Here is a 24,407-nt window from a genome sequence, read left to right on the forward strand (position 1 = left end):
CTAGTCCTCCCTTGTGTTTCCTAGTACTCCCTAACACTCCTCATCATGAATTGGCACTCTCTAGCACACCTTAACACTCTTCGATATGCTCTACCACTTCATAGCATGCATCACACTCCCTAACGCACATTGGCACTTGGCACGTGTTGGCACTTGGCAAGTCTTATAAGCATGTTTGGCATGCGTTGAGATGAATTGGTATGCTTTGGCATGGTTTAATATTAAAGTTATTTGAGATCAATTACTAGAAACTAGATGAGAATAAACAGAGGAATATTTGGCACTTATAATGCATTAACACTTGCCACTTAGCACCTATTGGCACCTAGTGTTGGTGTGCCTAGCATGCCCCTCATGGAAAAGGTAAATTGATGACTTATTAACCCTATTATGTGCTCATTTCCTTGTAGTTTAACTTTTTCCTCCCTTATGTTTCCTTGATAGTCCCTGGAATGCATTATCACACCCTTGTACATCTTAGCATGCCTTAGCACTTGGCACATCTTAACTTGTTTGACATGTCTTTGTACTATATGGCACATGTTAGCATGCCCTATCATTCCCTAACACACCTTGGTAGTCATGACCTCAGAACTAGCATTACATTTTTCCATGACTTGGGAACCTTACATTCACTAGAACACCTCGGCACTCCCTAGTTGTCATGCCCTCTGTTATCCTCCACAATGTCCCAGACTGATGAGGAGATCGACGGAGGTAACCATAGACCAAGCTTTTAGTTTGGTAGCTAGCCCTACCAAACCAGAGAGGGCTCTCTCTATGAAATCACAGCCAAGAGATTACTGGAATGTAAAGGATTTTAGGCTAGATATATAGGCTGACGTGGGTTTTGGAAAATTTAGGCTCATCATGTTTGCTTGATGACCTCACCTCCATGGGTTGTACTGACATGGTTTGGTGCTAGCTTGATGAAGTGGTTATATGCATTTTCAAGGCTGCCTCAATGAAGGTGTCCCATGTCATGTTCTTCTCTTTCAACTGATGGAGTACTATAACCTTTATCAGGCCATTGTGAAAGAGGCTGGGATAATGCACTTTTCCTTTCAATTGCACCCTTTCAGACATTTTGGTTAGGATCATATACAAGTATCTGGACAAATTTAGAGACTTGGGAGCTGTAAAGTGCATGAGAAGTCTTATGTGGTATTGATATAGCCTAGAAAATCTTCCCTAACATGTGAAGAGCTTCATGACAGCCTTCATCAATGGTGCATATCTCTCCAACAAGTATCTGAATGGGAAAACCTGTGAGTGAGCTCCTTTGTATTGTGATTTCAAGTAGGGTTTGCACTCTTCTAGGTCTAGGTTCCTGCCTTTGAACCAGTTTTCACCATGGTTTGGTATGCCTGTAGCTTGAGAGATGGAATCCAATGAAAACATGAAATAATTCCCTGCAATGGTGATCTTATCTTCCTTCAAGGCGAGGGAAAATATATATATGAGATGCTCATGGTAACCTACTTCCTACACTCTTTGACAAAACCCTAAACAATTGACATATTCAAAGAATTTCATGACAAATGGGGAGGAGGTGATTTCATTGCAACTAGAAGGCTCAAACCTTAGTATCTTCCCCCCCATAGTATCTTTAGACCAAAAGAATTGATGCTATTATAGCTAGGTGCTTTGGGCTAAACCTAAATCCACAAATAAGATACTTTTGGTCTATTTAGATGTGCTTGTGAGACATGAGAATGATTGAGGGTGGGGTATAAAGGACACATAATGTTTTAGTAAGCCATTAATTGTCAAGAAATTATGGAAAATTTTCCAGGGAAAAGGTATTTGCTAATAGGTTATTAAAGAGAAATATCTAAAAAAATAGACAGCTTAAGGAATGGATTAAAGAGGCGGCTCCAAAGAAGAAGGTGGCATCTTATATATGGAGAAGCATGATGAGAAACAAATATTGACTACTATGAAATCTGAGATGGGAGGTTGGAAGGGGGAATAGGATAGCAATAGGACTAGATGATATCAAAGGAGTGCAGGGAATACATACTCTTTCTATTCGCATCCTTGAGCATTTACATAAGAAAAGGCTTTACTTTATGAACTAAATCTCTTGTGATTGAGGATCTTCTTATGTTGCAAGTTATTAGCTTAACGCATTTGAACTTGGATTTCCAGAGGATCTATTTGTGGAATGGGCACGTTTCACAACACAGTTAAGTCTAACATGTTTAAAACTCATTGAGAAGAAAGAAAATCTAAAATGGGAAGGTGTTATGTATAATGAGTAGATCTCGGTTAAAGATATATATAAACATATTTCTCATGGACGTGGCTTTAATGGTAGTGCTTTTTGGTTTCATAACACGTGGAGATGGGATATACCTCTCAAATTAAATGTTTTATGTGGCCGATGGTCCATAATAATATTTTAGCTTGGGATAATATCCATAAAAGGGGCTTTCAGGATCTTGGAAGATGCTCTTTATGCAAAGAAGATTTAGAAGATATGGAATAGCTATTTCTAACATGTCCTTTTGTGATCTCAGTATGGAGTGGGGTTCTTTAAACACTTAAAATACATGTAATCAAGAACATGGTTTCCATTTAGATATATCTCACTTAATGGTTTGAAGGTTTCAAGACATATCGTTCCTTGCCTTTCTATATTTTGTGGGGCATATGGAGAAGTAGGAATGAGAAGATTTTTGAACAAACAAAATTAGATACTAGAGATGCCTATTTAAATATCTTTGCATATTTTATGGAGATATGGCTAATGAAGGAGGAACAACCTAGAAGACATTTTCGACTCGTGGAGCTATGGTCATACTTTATTTTTTTATTTTTTATTTTTATTTTTTATGGAGCATCCACCAACGGGGTTTGTGGAAGTGGGACACATTTGGTTTTGAAGCCAGACAACACCTTCCATTTCAGTTGGTATAGTGGCATAGGGTCAAATAATAGAGTTGAGCTAATCATACTGTTAGGGTCTCTTCTATGTGCTAACTGGCTTGCAATTGAAGATTTACCTGTGCTTGGAGATTCCAAGATGATCCTAGATTGGGTACAATTGAGAAAAAAATTTGGACCACCTTCACTTACTTTTTGGATGCAATGCATAAGATCTTTGATGAATAACTTTCAAAGATTGGCCTCTAATAATGTCTATAAAGAGTAGAGTCAAGTGGCAAATATCCTATCAAAGAAGGGATGCAACTATGTGCCAAGGAGGATTTTCTACTTAGTTTTCGACAAAGGAATCTGTTGACGGTGCTGGACCCACCAACATGTCAAGGGAATCTCCCTGGTAAGAAGTCCAAATTATACCTCAGATTTTTTGGTGTAGGAGTCCCAGCAGTGGGTCATAAAGCAATGCCTTGATTGCGATTTCGCAAAGAGGCAAGTAAGATAACTCTGTTAGTAGCAAGGGTGTGACCACTGTAGTGAGTCAAGGAAGGTGCATGAGAGGTTCTAACATAGGTGGGTTGGGATGAGTGTGCCCCTTGGAAACCTATAACAGTACTCAGCTGGGAAGGGAACACATGAGCGAAGATGCATCACAAGCTGGAAAGTAGGTCAGCCGATAATCCAAAGTGATGGTTAAACCAACAACACATCTACAACAAGATTCATATAATTGCATAAAAAGTATTTCATACACAACTACGTAAGTTAAACAACATACATCACTATAGAAACCGGAAAAGTCCAACTATAATAACAACATATGCATGAAAGCGTGTTGGCTCTTATTATATAAAGAAGTGTAAGTTGCAATCATACAATACATCCATGTAAACTTGCTAGCCCCAACACTGGAACATTATAGCCACATCCGCCTAATCCTCCAAAGAGATGAGCTAGATCCATGCAGTGGAGAATCCAAGGTGTGTTACAATCCTGTCCAAGCTCTTTCCAAGATAGTCTTATCAGAAGCTTGGCTGACCAAAAGCCAATACAATGAGTTATGAAGGACTATTTATAGCAAAGGGTGGGGTGACCCTTGACATTCCCCTTTATGACCATTCAACTACCCTCATGACTCTTCACCTACTCTATGACTGTTACATCCACTATTGACACTTGACTTACACTTGACATGACTTAACATTACAATGCACATGTACCCATGTGAACAAAAATGGCTTGAGCAAGCCAAACTAGACATCACTCTGACTTAGACAACTATAGAAGTCCAACTACTTGACATCCTCATGCTGATCAACAATAACATATTGATGCCAAGATCTGTAGTCCTTGATAGTGTTCATGTGTTCCACTGTGACATCTGTCTCAAACCTGAACCTTGCCTCCTTAACATCCGGATACACTGCTTAGGCTCCTCTGTCCAACTCATCTGAAATCATGCGCATCATTGTCTTCAATGTGGCCGGACCTACAACATACTTGTGCATGATGTTTGCACTAATAAGCAAGTTTTGGCTTGTGGCGATGTGCATCAACTCGTCGAAGTACGAGTCAAGCTCTAGTTGGACCTGCTTCTTGGTCTTCGCCTGGGTGAGAGTCCTGTTGTAGCATTTTTTGGTTTTGATAAGATAGAATAAATAAGTCAAAAAAATGAAAAATATGTTTACAAAATGTTAAGATAGGATATGGACAAAAAGAATATTAAATAAAAACGTTAGGAAATATTTTCATAAATATGTCCATATCAAAAAAAATGTTAGGTTAGATGCCCTAAAAAAATCAAGGCAAAAACAAAATGTTAGGTTAGAGAGAAAAGAAAAAGAAATAAACTCTGAAAGTGTGCAAGTTCAAATGCCAAAACTATTTTACCTTTTTCTGCAAAATAATGGTTGTGTGCAGTTTGTCATAAATGCCACAACCAATGATAGTCAAATAGTTTAATCTTGACTACTTCCAAGGATAATTTTAGGGGCGAATGTTCGCCCTTTGGCGAAATTAAGGGGTTTTAAATTTTTAGTGGGCGAATATTTTGTATCATAGTACATTTTTACAAATCACCTCAAATAGCCCACCTTATTTTAAGGGAGAGGGTAAAAAAGGTAAATTTAGCCCTTGAAATTAGGACTTACAACCTTCCATTCGCCCATTTTCAAGAATAGGTTTTATTTAAGTGAATCCATTCGCCCATTTTCAAGAATAGGTTTTATTTAAGTGAATCCTATGGGCCAAATACCATATTTATAAAAGAGGTATGGTAAATTAATAAAAATATAAATAAATGAGAGGTATGGTAAATAAATAAAACAATTTTTATATTTACTCCATAAGTCACCTTATATACATGTAAGGGTGTAAACAAATAAAAATATAAGTAAAGTGGAGGTATGGTAAATAAATAAAAATATAAATAAACTAGACGTATCGTAAATAAATAAAACCTCTTTTTATATTTAGTCCATAACCCTCGTTCTATTTATGAAGGCTCAAGAAAGAGGTTTTATTTAAGTGAATCCTATGGGCCAAATACCATATTTGTAAAAGAGGTATGGTAAATTAATAAAAATATAAATGGTAAACAAATAAAACATTTTTTATATTTACTCCATAAGTCACCTTATATTTATGGACACTCAAAAAATGGGTTATATTTAGGTGAAACCTATGGCCAAAATACTATGGGACAAATACCATGGACTAGATTGTTATTAATACCATGCAAAAAACCATTATTAACCATAATATTAAAATTAATAAAAATAAAAATGGCACATGGTATTGACCCATGGTATTGACCAAAATGGCACATGGTATTGACCCATGGTATTCACCTGGAATGTAGCCTATTTAAATGGGGGAATTAAAACAACATGTAGCCTATGCTAAGATTCACTAGGACTTTACAAAGTTTTATTATTTAGTGAAAGACTCGCCAAGATCTTACAAGATTTTATAATTGAGTAAAATATTCGCCATGCCTGGTGAGAGATTCGCCAAAAAATTATATATACATATTATATTATTGATAAAATCGCCTTTCATTTTTCCTATATACCATGGAGATTCGCCCATTTATTATATTTATAAATTTAGGTGGGGTTCTTAAAATTTTCTCTGACTGCTTCATGCTTTAAATTTCATGTTTATAGTTAGAGAATAAAGATCTAGCCAAACTGTTTAATCTTGGCAGATCAATAGTTAGGTAGAGAATAATAAGGAGCTCATTAGTTTATTTGAGCCCTTGGATGTTATAAGGTTAGAATTAGATAGTTTGCTTTTCAAAAGAAAAAGGAAAAGAAAAGGGTCTGCTAGATTAAATGCACCCATTAAGTGAAGAAAAAATGTTAGGATAAGAAAAGGGTAAGTAGAAGAAAGGTTGCTGAAGTTCACAGTTGATTTAGTTAACTTCCCCCTCATTTCATCTCATCTTCCACTACATACTTATGAATTTCCCCTTCCCAAATGTTCTCCAATACTAAAACCTTTAGTCATAAAGGCTCTAAGCATTTCTCTGACTTCTGGTGGGACCGGACCGTTGGCTTAATGACTTATAGGTATTAAATATTGAAATTCCCTTCATAAGTCATTTTTCTTCATTTCACCCAAAAACCCACAAAAACCTTTTATCCTAAGTATTGAGCGTATGTGCGCCAAAATTACATTTTACCCTTTTACTTAAGGAAAAACCCACTCCGCTACATTTCATATTAATTATTAACTTTATTATATAACTCCTCGGTGAAACCCTTTTTCTCGTATATAAGTTAATCCCGTCATTAAATTCCACCCGATCCCCTAACCTCATGATTAACCCCACGTTAATCACAAAGCATCGTGATTAAGGCCCCTGGGCCCCCCTAAACTCCCGTTCATTTCCTCCACCCAAGTTTGTCACCTGACTGCGTTAGGTCAACTTCCCGTTCATCCAATGGTCCACAGCCATATCGGCCACACCCAATAGACGAACATTACCCACTCGATAAAGTGGTTTTCCCCGACCCCTCGACTGCTATGTGTCACACTGTGGAGTAGATCAGGTGACACCTCCAAAATACCGCCCAACCCACGAAAGCGGTGTGTTGGCCTCCAATACCGCCTCCCCACCAACCCGATAAACAACCTGCTATTCATAAATATGAATTTCAGTGCCAAGTTGAAAAGTTGACCGTTAAAGCTTAAAACCCTGAAAACCCTTGTTTTCGTTCCTTTTGTCCGTTTCACAGTATAAACCCATTAAACACTCATGCACCACCTTAAGCCTCTGCAACCCATATAACCATTGTTTATGTTCTGATAATGCTCCATACTCCTTACATAGATCTTTGAACTCAAAATGAATCCATTTCAGTCCTCCCTGCCAACTTGTGTTTTTCTTAACATTTTTGTGTTCTGCAGGTGATCATACGAAACCTGTTGTTCCAGGTTTACAAGAAAATGAATTCAAAATCCTGCATACAATTAAAGGAAAAACAAGACAATCAAAATCCAAACTACCTGATGCTAAGACATAAAAGCTAAATGACTTACTGTTGAAATATACAGTAAAAACTTGAAATGTACAATAAAGGTAAAAGGACACAGTAAAGGATATTCACAGAGGTCAAAGTGTACCAGATGAAAGATCATAAGTGAACATGACATCCAGCGTAAAGATCAAACAGACAAGCAACTTAAAGGGAAAAATATCAAAAACCAAAGCCAACAAAACCTAAATAACAGGGACAACAGGAAGCAGTTCAATAGCTGTCTCTATCTTCTTACATGAAGATTCTTCCTTTTCCTAGAATAAATACTTAAACAGTTTAGGATATTTTCTTATTTTTGTATAAATAACTCTCTTCTCGAGTTATCAAAGGTTCATTGTTCGTTATTCATTACTCACTATTCAACTTTGAACCTGGTTGCACCCTTGAAGAAGCATTTTTAGACACCTGATGTACTTATTTTTCTGGACAATTAATATAAAGCGAAGGATTCTGAATTTTGTTTTGCACATTTTGTGTTATCCTGTAAGTTTTTCCAATAATCATTCATTATGTTTTCTTTGTATGCTTATGACTTATAGAGATAACTAGGTAGGAATAATTGTATTTCAATTTATTCCTATAAACTTCTGAAGTGATAATCTATAGAGAGAATGGATTGGTGAACGGTCTATTTAATTAATTCCCTGTAATCAATAAATCATCAACATCTTTTGTAAGCTTAAGTATATTGCCTTTAACCTTTCAAACATTGTTTAAAAGGTTTTCAAACTTATGATTGTTTTATTTTCAGTCTGGAAATTGTGATAATCATATTATTTTTGTGTTTTCTGCTCACCATCACACAAAGCTATTTCACTTTGCAAATCTTTATAGCAACCCTTTGCTGACATATTAATATTATTCAAAGGATTAAGTATTTCAATTCTATATCTGTTTCATTCATTGGTCCTCCAAAATTAAAACAAAATCCCAAAACAATTATCTTAGATGCTCTGGCATTGATAGCTGACCACTATTATCTCAGAGGTGCAACATCAGACTAGCGCCACTGCCGAGGAATCGAATTTCATTTAAGTTTCCCTTGGGACAATGATATTCATTCAATCTATTCCTTTAAGGTGATTAAAGGTCTAGAAAGGTTAAAATATTTCACCTGGCGACTCCACTCTCCCAAGCTGGCACCTTATAAACACACCAAATCTCATTTAGAGGCTGACATAGTTAAACCTCTGTCAGATCCTGAAAAGATTATGAGAAAAGCCAGTTCTAAAATGGGACACCAACCATCTTCTTCTTCCTCTTCATCCTTGCAACATGAAGAGTTAGAATCATTTGACCCCTATAGTAATATCCCATCTGATCCTGATTACTCCCATTTATCACCTAGGGTTGTTGAACTTCTAGATAGGGGAGTTGATTTTAAGTCAACTTACCTTATTCATTCATTAGAATCTCATCCAGTACCCTCAATACCACAAGGATCACCTAAAATTGAATCTGATTTGGGTGTTTATCTACTAGAATACAAACCCACAAATTTCATATCCCCTACCACTTATTCATTTCCTTCCATTTTTGGAAGACCTGAAGTTTCTTCTTCTGAACGGCCTGAAGAGACCATCTCCATATATTCCAATCCTCTATTTGAAACAAAAGAAGGTATTCATCCACAGGTCCAGAAGCTAGTTCTTAAGACTCCTTTAAAGTCTTTCAGGAGTTCCCCTCCTTCTTCACCTCCACATAGGCATTCACCCCCTCAAACACCTTCTTTTTCTTCCACTTCTTCTTCTTCCTCTTCTAGTACACAAACACCTCATACACCACCTACTGTCATGGCTTTCCAACATATTGTACAGGCTAGATATGCAGCTTTAGTCTTACCCAATAACCTGGATGCATTCCTAGCTGGATACTTGAAACACCTTCCCAGGTATAATGGAGAAACCAGTCCCTCTGCTGAGGACCATCTTCAATCTTTCCTAGACTTTGTAGACAACATGAATATTGAACAAGAAAATGTTTACATGAGGTTGTTTGTACAGTCACTTGAAGGAAATGTGAGGATTTGGTTTATGCAATTACCACCAGACTCCATTAGGAATTGGGAAGAACTTACAAACATTTTTAAAAATAAGTGGGGTGTAAAAAAGGACCCTCTTTACTTTCTGATAGAATTTGAAGAGCTTAAAAGGAACTTCGATGAACCAGTATCAGATTTTATCAAAATATTCAATAAACTCTATCACAAAATGCCTGCTGATTGTAAACTCCCTATAGCAGCAACAAAGTCTAGATTTTCTAAAGCTTTTGATGATGATTTTGTTGTAATGCTACGAGAGAGAACTTCAAGAACTCTTGAAGATATGCAAACAAACGCTATAGAGGTAGAAGCAAGTAGGGTAGCCTCAACTTCTTTAAAACTTAAGGAAGAAAAGGCCCAAAGAAAACTCAAATCTGATCAAGAAGCCTCTAGTTCCTCTAAGACTAAATTAGAAGACTCTAAAATAGATGAAATAAATTCTCTTCTTATAATTCTATCAAATAGAATTTCAAATATTGAGACCCAACCTAAGACCATTCAACAAATAGTTAGTAGACCCCAAAATCAAAATCAAGGTCAGTATAAAAGAAATCCACCACTACAAATTCTTCGGAGACCCAGAAATGATCAACAAGTTCCTACTCCTTAATTGATAGATGACCAGCAACCTGATGATAATACTATGACAATTACTAAAGATATAAATAATATGGATACTTCTTCCAATCAAAGAGTCATCATTCCTCTCTCACAACAGAATCAGGTTCAAGAAGATCAAGAATCTTCACAGGTTTCTAAATACCATGCCTTCTCTAAATTTTTAATTGCAGAGTTGAACAAAAGATATGACCTTAGACCTAGACCTGGCCTTGGGAGACCTCCTAAGGAAACTCCAGTATTTGAACCTCGCACCAAAGCTGTTGAAACTCAAACAACTCTTATTCGAATATTAGACCAATCAATTGAAACTACTCAAACTGATAAAAACATTTTGACTACATTTAATGTTGAAAAAGAGTTAGAAAGAGTTAAGATCCCAATTCCACTTTCAGAACTTTCTAAAAACTCTGGTTACAAAATTCAAGTCTCCAAATGGATTCAAAATACCTTGGTTGATGCTAAAGGTGATATCATTAGTCTGCAAGATGAAAAACCAGCAGTTGTTTTTGGTCCTAGCTCAGACATGATAGATGAGATAGTGCCTCCTTTCTATGTAACTCTTAAAACAAATGATTCCACGTTATATAATTGTATGCTTGATTCTGTAGCATCACACAACCTTATGCCAAAAACTATCATGGACCATTTGAAACTAGACATAACTAGATCCTACCATGACCTGCAGAGAAAATTTTAAGAACCCCCCCTAAATTTATAAATATAATAAATGGGTGAATCTCCATGGTATATAGGAAAAATGGAAGGCGATTTTATCAATAATATAATATGTATATATAATTTTTTGGCGAATCTCTCACCAGGCATGGCGAATATTTTACTCAATTATAAGATCTTGTAAGATCTTGGCGAGTCTTTCACTAAATAATAAAACTTTGTAAAGTCCTAGTGAATCTTAGCATAGGCTACATGCTGGTTTAATTCCCCCATTTAAATAGGCTACATTCCAGGTGAATACCATGGGTCAATACCATGTGTCATTTTCGTGAATACCATGGGTCAATACCATGTGCCATTTTTATTTTTATTAATTCTAATATTAGGGTTAATAATGGTTTTTTGCATGGTATTAATAACAATCTAGTCCATGGTATTTGTCCCATAGTATTTTGGCCATAGGTTTCACCTAAATATAACCCATTTTTTGAGTGTTCGTAAATATAAGGTGACTTATGGAGTAAATATAAAAAAATGTTTTATTTGTTTACCATACCTCTCGTTTATTTATATTTTTATTAATTTACCATACCTCTTTTACAAATATGGTATTTGGCCCATAGGATTCACTTAAATAAAACCTCTTTCTTGAGCCTTCATAAATAGAACGAGGGTTATGGACTAAATATAAAAAGAGGTTTTATTTATTTACGATACGTCTAGTTTATTTATATTTTTATTTATTTACCATACCTTTTGAGTAAGTATAAAAAGACGTTTTATTTATTTACCATACCTCCACTTTACTTATATTTTTATTTGTTTACACCCTTACATGTATATAAGGTGACTTATGGAGTAAATACAAAAAAATGTTTTATTTATTTAGCATACCTCTCATTTATTTATATTTTTATTAATTTACCATACCTCTTTTATAAATATGGTATTTGGCCCATAGGATTCACTTAAATAAAACCTATTCTTGAAAATGGGCGAATGGATTCACTTAAATAAAACCTATTCTTGAAAATGGGCGAATGGAAGGTTGTAAGTCCTAATTTCAAGGGCTAAATTTACCTTTTTTACCCTCTCCCTTAAAATAAGGTGGGCTATTTGAGGTGATTTGTAAAAATGTACTATGATACAAAATATTCGCCCACTAAAAATTTAAAACCCTAAAATTATCCTTGATGACCTGTACACCTTTGATTCTAAAAGGGTACCCTGTTTGGGATTGATTAAGGATTTAGTAGTCACCCTTGCCCAAATTCCAGTAAAAAGTGTAGTACTTGATATACTTGTCACAGATATCCCTCCCAAATTTGGAATGCTCCTTTCTAGGTCTTGCTGTGCCAAATTAGGGGGAACTCTTTAGATGGATATGTCTTATGCTACTATTCCAATTTATGGGGGAGAGCAATTAAGATTATATAGGGAGGTAAGATTTGTACATACTGTTTATAAGATTGAATAGCTAAGGAACCATCCCATTTATGCAATTGACCAAGATTTTGGTTGCTTTCAACTCTCTTCAAACCAAGTGCATGAAACACAAGTTAAAATTGAAGATGTAATTGAAAGTCCGATACTAAATCAAATTGATATATGGAAACTATTTTTTGATGGCTCTTGTATAAAAGATGGAGCAGGGGTTGGAGTAGTTCTAATATCACCAGAAAAAGAAAACATTACCCAATCATGTAAACTAGACTTCGAAGTTACAAATAATGTGGCTAAATACGAAGCTTTCCTTTTAGGATTGCAGTTAGCCAAAAGCTTAAAGGTTCAAAACTTAAGTGTTTTTACTGATTCAGAACTTATTGTCAAGCAAGTAAGAAACTTTTGTCAGGCCAAACATCCTAGACTTAGGTCATACCGAAATGAAGTATGGGATCCAGTAGAAAACTTCTTTGATGCTTTTAATTTGACTCATATTCCCAGAGATCAGAATATTCATGCAGATGCCTTAGCTGTCTCTGCTAGCTCTTTTAAAATTCCTGATCATACTGATGTACTCTATCAAATACAGGTCAAACATAGGCCATCTATCCTAGATAATCTGAAACATTGGCAAATATTTGAAGATGATGATCATATAAAATACTTTCTGCAAGTAATAGATGATTTTTCAGTTCTTCAGATTGATGAAGATAGGACTGAAATAAATGAAAATGCGGATGGAAATGACACTTTAAATTTCAAATCACAAATTGCTAATCATGACATTATCCAATTATCTAATAATTTTATTCCTAAAGGCCTCATTCCTTTGGAAAAATTGTTTAATCAAAATGATTCCCTCTGAAACCCTTAGTCCATTTGTTCAGAATATGACATAGAAGAAATTAACATTGGAACAAATGATGATGTCAAAAGAATCAAAATCTGTGCATCTCTAGACCCTGAGATCAAAGCTCAGTATCTTAAGTTACTTCAAAATTATAAGGATGTTTTTGCATGGACTTATGCTAATCTTAAGACCTATGACACTTCATTAATACAACATAAGATTCCTTTGAAGCGAGAAGCAAAACCTTATCAACAGAAACTTAGGAGGATAAATCCAACCCTTCTACCAACTATAGAAAGGGAAATTAAGAAAATGCTAGATGCCCAGATCATTCTCCCTCTTAGATATTCTAATTGGGTTGCAAGTTTAGTTCCTATTAGGAAGAAAAATGGAGAAATCAGACTTTGTGTGGACTTTAGAAATTTAAACAAGGCACCATTAAAAGATAATTATCCTTTACCCAATATGGATCAGTTACTTCAAATGGTTTCAGGAGCACAAAGACTTTCTATTCTTGATGGTTTTTTAGGCTATAATCAGGTAAATGTTGATCTAGTGGACAGAGAGAAGACAACCTTTAGTACACCCTGGGGTACATTCATGTATGCCAGGATGCCATTTGGCTTATCTAATTCTAGAGCGACATTTCAGAGAGCTATGGATGTAGCTTTTATGGGGCAAGTAAATAAATTTATGGTTATTTATCTTGATGACATTACTGTTTTTTCTAAATCTGATCAGAAAGATCTAAAGCACTTGATGAAGGCTTTTGACAGGTGTAGAAAATTTGGAATATCATTGAACCCTAAAAAGTCTTTGTTTGCTATCAAAGAAGGAAAATTGTTGGGCCATATAATTTCAAAGGAAGGAGTAGTAATTGATCCCAAACGAGTGTCTGCCATTGAAACATTGACCTTACCTAGAAACAAGAAGGAGATTCAAGATTTTCTGGGCAAGATTAATTTTTTAAGGAGATTCATCCCAAATTATGCAGAGATTGTAAAGGATATAACTAACATGCTATGAAAGGACCATGAAGTCAAATGGACTGTCTCTTTTAGACATGCATTTGAACAAATAAAAAAGGCTATGTCTGAAGCTCCCACCTTAGCCAACCCTGATTATACTAAGCCATTTAGTATCTTTTCTTTTGCCTCAGAAACAACCCTTGCTGTTGTTTTATTACAGAAAAATGAAGATTCCCATGACCAACCCATAGCCTTTTTCAGCAAGGTTATGAGAGATGTCGAGCTTAAGTATGAAATCATTGAGAAGCAAGCCTATGCCCTCATTCAAGACTGAAATCATTCAGGATGTATGTCTTACATTCACCTATTACTGCTTATGTTCCTAACAGTGTTGTGAAAATTGTTCTAACCCAACCAGACACTGATGGGAAGAGAGGTAGATGGATCACTCAAATACTAGAGTTTGATCTAGCTATCAAAACTACAAAGCTAGTAAAAGGCCAAGGATCAGCCAAGCTTCTAGCTGAATCCAACTGCAAAGTGCTCGAGATCAATTCTATTTTAGAGATACAAGGGAAGAATCCACAAGAACCTTCTCAACATTAAGATGGGAAGAATCCACAAGAACCTTTCCTAATTTTACAATGGAAGAATCCACAAGAACCTTCTGTCCTTGTAGAAGGGGGGAATCCACAAGAACCTTCTCTTCAACCTTAAGAAAAGAATCCACAAGAACATTTACCTTCAGATCAGATCAGCCCTTTACATATTTATGACAAACTTCTGTTGTCAAATTGGTATCAAGATATTGTAAATTTCTTAATCCATTTTGAGTGTCGAGCATCATTCTCCAAAGCCCAGTGCAAAACCCTCAAATTGAAAGTAGTCAAGTACTCTATTATTAATGCAAATTTGTACTGGAAAAATCCACTGAATATTTTGTTATTATGTTTAACAGAACCAGAAACTCAAGGAATCATTTATTAGTTTCATACAGGATTTTGTGGAGGACATTATGCTTGGAGAGCAACAACATACAAGATTTTAAGGGGAGGGTTTTATTGGCCCACATTGTTCTTTCAAGTAGGGGCAAAGGTCAGAGGTTGTGTTTCTTGTCAAATGTTTACTGGTAAGCAAAAACTAGCAGCCCTTCCACTGGTTCCTTTAATAGTCTCAGAACCTTTTTCTCAATGGGGATTAGATTTTATTGGAGAGATTCATCCTTTTTCAAGTAATCAGCATAGATGGATCCTCACTGCAACAGACTATTTCACTAAATGGGTGGAAGCAATTCTAGTGAGAAATGCTACTGATTCAATAGTAATCAAGTTTATTGAGGAGAATATCTTATCTAGATTTGGTTGCCCAACTCAAATTGTCACTGATAATGCAACAACTTTTTCTAGTGTTAAAATGATTGACTTTTTCCAGAAATATTAGATTCTGTTACATCATTCAACTCCATACTACCCTCAAGGTAATGGCCTTGCATAATCTTCAAATAAAAGTCTGGTAAATGTAATAAAAAAGATTCTAGCTGATCATAAAAAGAGCTGGGACTCCCATTTGATTTATGTAGTATGGGCAAACAAAATTACTCCAAATAGATCAACTGGAAAACCTCCTTTTCAATTATTCTATGGGAAATATGCAATCTTCCCTACCAATTTGGCCTTCCCTATTTTAAAATTCCTGCAAGATTCAACAGATGAACCTGATGATTTTTCAAGGAGAATAAATCATATTATTGAACTTCATGAAAACATAAATGAATTTCAATAAAAATTGAAGAAATATTAGAATAAAATGAAGACCTTATTTGACAGAAGAGGCAGGGAAAGGGATTTTAAGGAAGGTGATCTAGTTTTAAGATGGGATGCCAGGAGAGAAGAAAAAGGAAAGCATGGCAAATTTTACAACCTATGGTTTGGACCTTTAGCAATTGTTGAAGTAAAGGGTAACAACACTTTTGTGCTGTAGAATCTTGAGGGGCTATATTCCACTTATCCTATAAATGGAAGGTTTCTCAAACACTACATTTAGTACTGAGAGGTTCAAATAGTTTTCATTTATACCATTGTAAAAATTTTGGTTTCTTTTACTTTTCAAGATGTTAGTGTGATTTTTTATAGCAAAGACTCCATAGCCCAAGGAGAAGGCACATGGATCTGCGGGTTCTCTACATTCTACAGGAGAAATTAGTCCCCAATTGGAGCCAATGTTGTAGCATTTTTTGGTTTTGATAAGATAGAATAAATTAGTAAAAAAAAATGAAAAATATGTTTACAAAATGTTAAGATAGGATATGGACAAAAAGAATATTAAATAAAATGTTAGGAAATATTTTCGTAAATATGTCCATATCAAAGAAAATGTTAGGTTAGATGCCCTTAAAAAGTCAAGGCAAAAAAAAATGTTAGGCTAGAGAGAAAAGAAAAAGAAATAAACTCTGAAAGCGTGCAAGTTCAAATGCCACTACTATTTTACCTATTTTTGTTAGGTAAACTTGACTTGAGATAGAGTCAAAGTTGACCAGGTTAAATAGTGATGGTTTTGGGGCACATGGTATTGTGCACCCATGGTATTCTGCCCGTGGTATTATATGTAATGGAGCTTATAAAAAGCTGGAAGGACTTCATTGTAAGGAAAGACATGGAGGTGAGTGGTGAAAGCTCACTTGGTCGGATTGGCTAGGGTTTTGGCCAATGCGAATAAGATCTTATCAGATTGGGTTTTTCCCCTGATTTGGGGTTTTCCCGGATAAACATTTGTGTTAATTTGTTTATGGTTGTTGCTGGCTATTTTTATATTAATTCTCCGTAATTATTTGTGTTCTCAGGTAAATTTCTTAACAACTGGTATCAGAGCCAGATTTTGGCTTCAAAGGGATTCTTTTATGCCACAAGTTTATAGTGTTTGATAAGATCAATGCAGCTTCAAAGGGATTCTTTGATGCCAGGGGTTTATAGTGCTTGATAAGATCAATGCAGCCTTTTTACAGATCTGGGTCTGAAAATAATGGTGGAACAATCGTATGCGGAACCTCGAGGAGAATGTGCGGAAGATAGTGTCGTAACTGCCAGGGATCATAGTGCATTTGTGATATTTAACGGTTTGGAACATGTTGACGAATTGTTCGGGATTCATGCGGCTTTCAAATTGTTCGTTTTCTGCTACGTGAGGCCACCAGTGTTGGAATCTACGAGGTTCTCGTCAAGCTTGCAGTTGGAGCGGTTTGATAGAAGTTTTTGAGCAAATCAAATTGAGAGAGGATGGATCAGAATGGAAGCAGCAATAAACAAAAAAAAAATATTTTAATGAAGTCAAAATTATTGCATGAAAATGGGCATACTGTTGTAAGACCTGGTAAGGCATGTGTACCCCTCGGTGATCATCGGTAAAGTCTGGGTTAGACCTAGGTGATAGGGGGATGTCGGGTTAACAATACCCCGTGTAAAAACTTTGTGGGGGGTAAGGAATAGAGTGAGCGGGATTGCCTCACTTAGCAGGTTTGGATGGAGTTAGTCAAGGAACCCCAAGTCAAGTTTAAGGGGGGAATTGTTAGGTAAACTTGACTTGAGATAGAGTCAAAGTTGACCAGGTTAAACAGTGATGGTTTTGGGGCACATGGTATTGTGCACCCATGGTATTCTGCCCGTGGTATTATATGTTATGGAGCTTATAAAAAGTTGGAAGGACTTCATTGTAAGGAAAGACCTGGAGGTGAGTGGTGAAAGCTCACTTGGTCGGATTGGCCAGGGTTTTGGCCAATGCAAATAAGATCTTATCAAATTGGGTTTTTCCCCGGATTTGGGGTTTTCCCGGATAAACATTTGTGTTTATGTGTTTATGGTTGTTGTTGGCTATTTTTATATTAATTCTCCGTAATTATTTGTGTTCTCGGGTAAATTTCTTAAGATTTTTTGCAAAATAATGGTTGTGTGCAGCTTGTCATAAATGCCATAACCCATGACAGTCAAATAGTTTAATCTTGACTACTTCATGCTTTAAATTTCATGTTTATAGTTAGAGACAAATCAGTAGTTAGGTAGAGAATAATAAGGAGCTCATTAGTTTAATCTGATCCCTTGGATGTTATAAGGTTATAATTAGATAGTTTTCTTTTCAAAAGAAAAAGGAAAAGAAAAGGGTCTGCTAGCATAAATGCACCCATTAAGTGAAGAAAAAATGTTAGGATAAGCAAAGGGTAAGTAGAAGAAAGGTTGTTGAAGTTCACAGTTGATTTAGTTAACTTCCCCTCATTTCATCTCATCTTCCACTACATACTTATTAATTTCCCCTTCCCAAATGTTCTCCAATACTAAAACCTTTAGTCATAAAGGCTCTAAGAATTTCTTTGACTTCTGGTGGGACCAGACCCGCGGCTTAATGACTTATTATTAAATATTGGAATTCCCTTCACAAGTCATTTTTCTTCATTTCACCCAAAAACCAACAAAAAATCTTTTATCCTAAGTATCAAGCGTATGTGCGCCAAAATTACATTTTACCCTTTTACTTAAGGAAAAACCCACTCCGCCACATTTCATATTAATTATTAAATTTATTATATAACTCCCCGATGAAGCCCCTTTTCCCGTATATTAAGTTAATCTCATCATTAAATTCCACCCGATCCCCTAACCTCATGATTAACCCCCAGTTAATCACAAACCGTCGTGATTAAGGCCCCTAGGCCCCCCTAAACTCCCGTTCATTTCCTCCGCGCAAGTTTGTTGCCCGAATGCCATTAGATAAACTTCCTGTTCATCCAACGGTCCATAGCCATATCGGCCACGCTCGATAGACGAACATTACCTGCCCGATAAAGTGGTTTTCCCCGACCCCCTGACTGCTGCATGTTGCGCTCTGGAGTAGATCGGGTGACCCCTCCAAAATACCGCTTGACCCATGAAAGTAGTGCGACGACCTCCAATACCACCTCCATGCCAACCCGATAAACCACCTATTATTCATAAATATGAATTTCCGCGCCAAGTTTAAAAGTTGCCCATTAAAGCTTAAAACCCCGAAAACCCTCGTTTTCGTTCCTTTTGTCTGTTTCATGGTATAAACCCATTAAACCCTATTACACCACCCTAAGCCTTTACAACCCATATAACCATTATTTACCTTCCGATAATGCTCCGGACTCCTTCCATAGATATTTGAACTCAAAATGAATCCATTTTGGTCCTCCCTGCCAATTTGTGTTTTTCTTAACATTTGTTGTGTTTTGCAGGTGATCATACGAAACTTCTTGTTCCGGGTTGACAAGAAAATGAATTCAAAAGTACAGTTAAAGGAAAAACAAGACAATCAAAATTCAAACTATCCGATGCTAAGACATAAAAGTTAAATGACTTACTGTTGAAATATACAGTAAAAACTTGAAATGTACAGTAAAGGTAAAAGGACACAGTAAAGGATATTCATAAAGGTCAAAGTGTATCAGATGAAAGATCATAAGTGAACATGACATCCAGCATAAAGATCAAATAGACAAGTAGCTTAAAGGGTAAAATATCAAAAACCAAGGCCAGCAGAACCTAAATAACAGGGACAACAAGAAGCAGTTCAATACCTGTCTCTATCTTCTTGCATGAAGATTCTTCCTTTTCCTAGAATAAATCCTTAAACAGTTTAGGATATTTTCTTATTTTTGTATAAATAACACTCTTCTCGAGTAATCAAAGGTTCATTTTTCGTTAGTCATTACTCACTATTCAGCTTTGAACCTGGTTGCACCCTTGAAGAAGCATTTTTAGACACATGATGTACTTAGTTTTTATAGACCCTTAATACAAAGCGAAGGATTTTGAATTCTGTTTTGCACATTTTGTGTTATCCTGTAAGTTTTTATAGTAATCATTCATTATGTTTTCTTCATGTGCTTATGACTTATAGAGATAACTAGGTAGGAATAATTGTATTTCAATTTATTCCTATAAACATTTGAAGTGATAATCTATAAAGAGAATGGATTAATAAACTGTATGTTTAAATAATTCCCTCTAATCAATAAGTCATCAGAATATTTTGCAAGCTTAGGTATATTGCCTTTAACCATTCAAACATTGTCTAAAAGGTCTTCAAACTTATGATTGTTTTATTTTCATTCTGGAAATTTTGATAATCATATTATTTTTGTGTTTTCTTCTCACCATCACACAAAGCTATTTCACTGTGTAAATCTTTATAGCAACCCTTTGCTGACATATTAATATTATTCAAAGGATTAAGTATTTCAATTCTATATCTGTTTCATTCATTGGTCCTCCGAAATTAAAACAAAACCCCAAAACAATTATCTTAGATGCTCTGGCATTGCTAGCTAACCACTATTATCTCAGAGGTACAACATCAGACTAGTGCCGCTGCTGAGGAATCGAATTTCATTTAAGTTTCCCTTGGGACAACAATATTCATTCACTCTATTCCTTTAAGGTGATTAAAGGTATAGAAAGGTTAAAATCTTTCACCTAGAGACTCCACTCTCCCAAGTTGGCACCTTATAAACACACCAGATCTCGTTCAAAAGCTAACATAGTTAAAACTCTATCAGCTTCTGAAAAGATTCTAAGAAAAGCTAGTTCTAAAAGGGGACACCAACCATCTTCTTCTTCCTCTTCAGCGTTACAGTCTGAAGAGTTAGAATCATTTGACCCCTATAGTAATATCCCATCTGATCCTGATTACTCCCATTTATCACTTATGGTTGCTAAACTTCTAGATAGGGGAGTTGATTTTAAGTAAACGTAACTTATTCATTCATTAGGATCTCATCCAGTACCCTCACTACCACCAGGATCACCTAAAACTGAATCTGATTTGGGTGTTTATCTACCAGAATACAAACCCACAGATTTCATATCCCATACCACTTATTCATTTCCTTCCATTTTTGGAAGACCTGAAGCTTCTTCTTCTGAACGGCCTGAAGAGACCATCTCTATACATTCCAATCCTCTATTTGAAACAAAAGAAGGTATTCATCCACAGGTCCAGAAGCTAGTTCTTAAGACTCCTTTAAAGTCTTTCATGACATCCCATCCTTCTTCACCTCCACATAGGAATTCACCCCCTCAAACACCTTCTTCTTCTTCCACTTCTTCTTCGAATACATAAACACCTCATACACCACCTGCTATCATGGCTTTCCAACATATTGTATAGGCTAGATATGCAACTTTTGTCTTACCCAATAACCTGGATGCATTCCCAACTGGACACTTGAAACACCTTCAGAGATAAAATGGAGAAATTGGTCCCTTTGCTGAGGACCGTCTTCAAGCTTTCCTAGACTTTGCAGACAACATGAATATTGAACAAGAAAATGTTTACATGAGGTTGTTTGTACAGTCACTTGAAGGAAATGTGCATATTTGGTTTAGGCAGTTACCACCATCCTCCATTAGGAATTGGGAAGAACTTACAAACATTTTTAAAAATTAGTGGGGTGTAAAAAAGGACCCTCTTTAATTTCTGACAAAATTTGAAGAGCTTACAAGGAACTTCGGTCAACCAGTATCAGATTTTATCAAAAGATTCAATAAACTCTATCACAAAATGCCTGCTGATTGTAGACCCCCTATAGCAGCAACAAAGTCTAGATTTTCTAAAGCTTTCGATGATGATTTTGTTGTAATGCTATGAGAGAGAACTTCAAGAAATCTTTAAGATATGCAAACAAACTCTATAGAGGTAGAAGCAAGTAGGGCAGCCTCAACTTCTTTAAAACTTAAGGAAGAAAAGGCCCAAAGAAAACTCAAATCTGATCAAGAAGCCTCTAGTTCCTATAAGACTAAATCAGAAGGCTCTAAAATAGATTAAATAACTTCTCTTCTTAGAAATCTATCAAATAGAATTTCAAATATTGAGACCCAACCTAGGACCATTCAACAAACAGTTACTAGACCCCAAAATCAAAATCAAGGTCAGTATAAAAGAAATCCATGACTACAAATTCTTTAGAGACCCGGCAATGAACAACAGGTTCCTACTCCTTTATTGATAGATGACCAGCAACCTGATGATAATACTATGACAATTAATGAAGATATAAATAGTATGGATACTTCTTCCAATCAAACAATCATCATTCCTCTCTCACAACAAAATCAGGTTCAAGAAGATCAAGAATCTTCACAGGTTTCTAAATACCATGCCTTCTCTGAATTTTTAATTGCAGAGTTGAACAAAAGATATGACCTTAGGCCTAGACCTAGCCCTGGGAGACCTCCTATGCAAACTCCAGTAGTTGAATGTCGCACCAAAGCTGTGGAAACTCAAACAACTCTTATTTGACCATTAGACCAATCAATTGAAACTGCTCAAACTGATAAAAACATTTTGACTACATTTAATGTTGAAAAAGAGTTAGAAAGAGTTAAGATCCCAATTCCACTTTTAGAACTTTCTAAAAACCCTAGTTACAAAAGTCAAGTGTCCAAATGGATTCAAAATACCTCAGTTGATGCTGAAGATGATATCGTTAGTCTGCAAGATGAAAAACTAACAGTTGCTTTTGGTCCTAGCTCAGACATGATAGATGAGATAGTGCCTCCTTTCTATGTAAATCTTAAAACAAATGATTCCATGTTATATAATTGTATGCTTGATTCTGGAGCATCACACAACCTTATGCCAAAAACTATCATGGACCATTTGAAACTAGACATGACTAGATCCTACCATGACCTGTACACCTTTGATTCTAAAAGGGTACCCTGCTTAGGATTGATTAAGGATTTAGTAGTCACCCTTGCCGAAATTCCAGTAAAAAGTGTAGTACTTGATATAGTTTTCACAGATATCCCTCCAAAATTTGGAATGCTCCTTTCTAGATCTTGCTATGCCAAATTAGGAGGAACTCTTCAGATGGATATGTCTTATGCTACTATTCTTGTTTATGAGGGAGAGAAATTAAGATTATATAGGGAGGTAAGATTTGCACATACTGTTTGTAACACTGACCAGCCAAGGAACCATCCCATTTATGCAATTGACCAAGATTTTGGTTTCTTTCAACTCTCTTCAAACCAAGTGCATGAAACACAAGTTAAAATTGAAGATGTAATTGAAAGTCCGGTACCAAATCAAACTGATATATGGAAGCTATTTTCTGATGGCTCTTGTACAAAAGATGGACCAGGGGCTGGAGTAGTTCTAATATCACCAGAAAAAGAAAACATTACCCGATCATGTAAACTAGACTTCGAAGTTACAAATAATGTGGTTGAATACAAAGCTTTCCTTTTAGGATTGTAGTTCGCCAAAAGCTTAAAGGTTCAAAACTTAAGTGTTTTTACTGACTCAGAACTTATTGTCAAGCAAGTAAGAAATTTTTGCCAGACCAAACATCCTAGACTTAGGTCATACCGAAATGAATTATGGGATTCAATAGAAAACTTCTTTTATGCTTTTAATTTGACCCAAATTCCCAAAGATCAGAATATTCATGCAGATGCCTTAGCTGTCTCTGCTAGCTCTTTTAAAATTCCTGATCATACTGATGTACTCTATCAAATATAGGTCAAATATAGGCCATCTATCCTAGATAATCTAAAACATTGGAAAATATTCGAAGATGGTGATCATATAAAATCCTTTCTGCGGGTAATATATGATTTTTCAATCCTTCAAATTAATGGAGATAGGACTGAAATAAATGAAAATGCAGATGGAAATTATACTTTAAATTTGAAATCACAAATTGTTGATCATGACATTATTCAATTATCTAATAATTTTATTCCTAAAGGCCTCATTCCTTTGGAAAAATTGTTTTATCAAAATGATGCCCTCCAAAACCCTTAGTCCATTCCTTCAGAAGATGACATAGAAGAAATTAACATTGGAACAAATGATTATGTCAAAAGCATCAAAATTTGTGCATCTCTAGACCTTGATATCAAAGTTCAGTATATCAAGTTACTTCAAAATTATAAGGATGTTTTTGCATGTACTTATGTTGATCTTAAGACCTATGACACTTCATTAATACAGCATAAGATTCCTTTGAAGCAAGAAGCAAAAACCTTATCAACAGAAACTTAGGAGGATAAATCTAGCCCTTCTACCAACTGTAGAAAGGGAAATTAAGAAAATTCTAGATGCCCAGATCATTCTTCCTCTTAGATATTCTAATTGGGTTGCAAATTTAGTTCCTGTTAGGAAGAAAAATGGAGAAATCAGACTTTGTGTGGACTTTATAAATTTAAACAAGGCATCATTAAAAGGTAATTATCCTTTGCCCGATATGGATCAATTACTTCAAATGGTTTCAGGAGCACAAAGAATTTCTATGCTTGATGGTTTTTCAGGCTATAATCATGTAAATGTTGATCCAATAGATAGAGAGAAGACAACCTTTACTA

The sequence above is a fragment of the Pinus tabuliformis genome, chromosome 9, assembly GCF_031772625.1.
Source record: "Pinus tabuliformis cultivar Carrire ecotype Pingquan chromosome 9, CPIR1, whole genome shotgun sequence".
In the NCBI taxonomy this organism is placed as follows: domain Eukaryota; kingdom Viridiplantae; phylum Streptophyta; class Pinopsida; order Pinales; family Pinaceae; genus Pinus; species Pinus tabuliformis.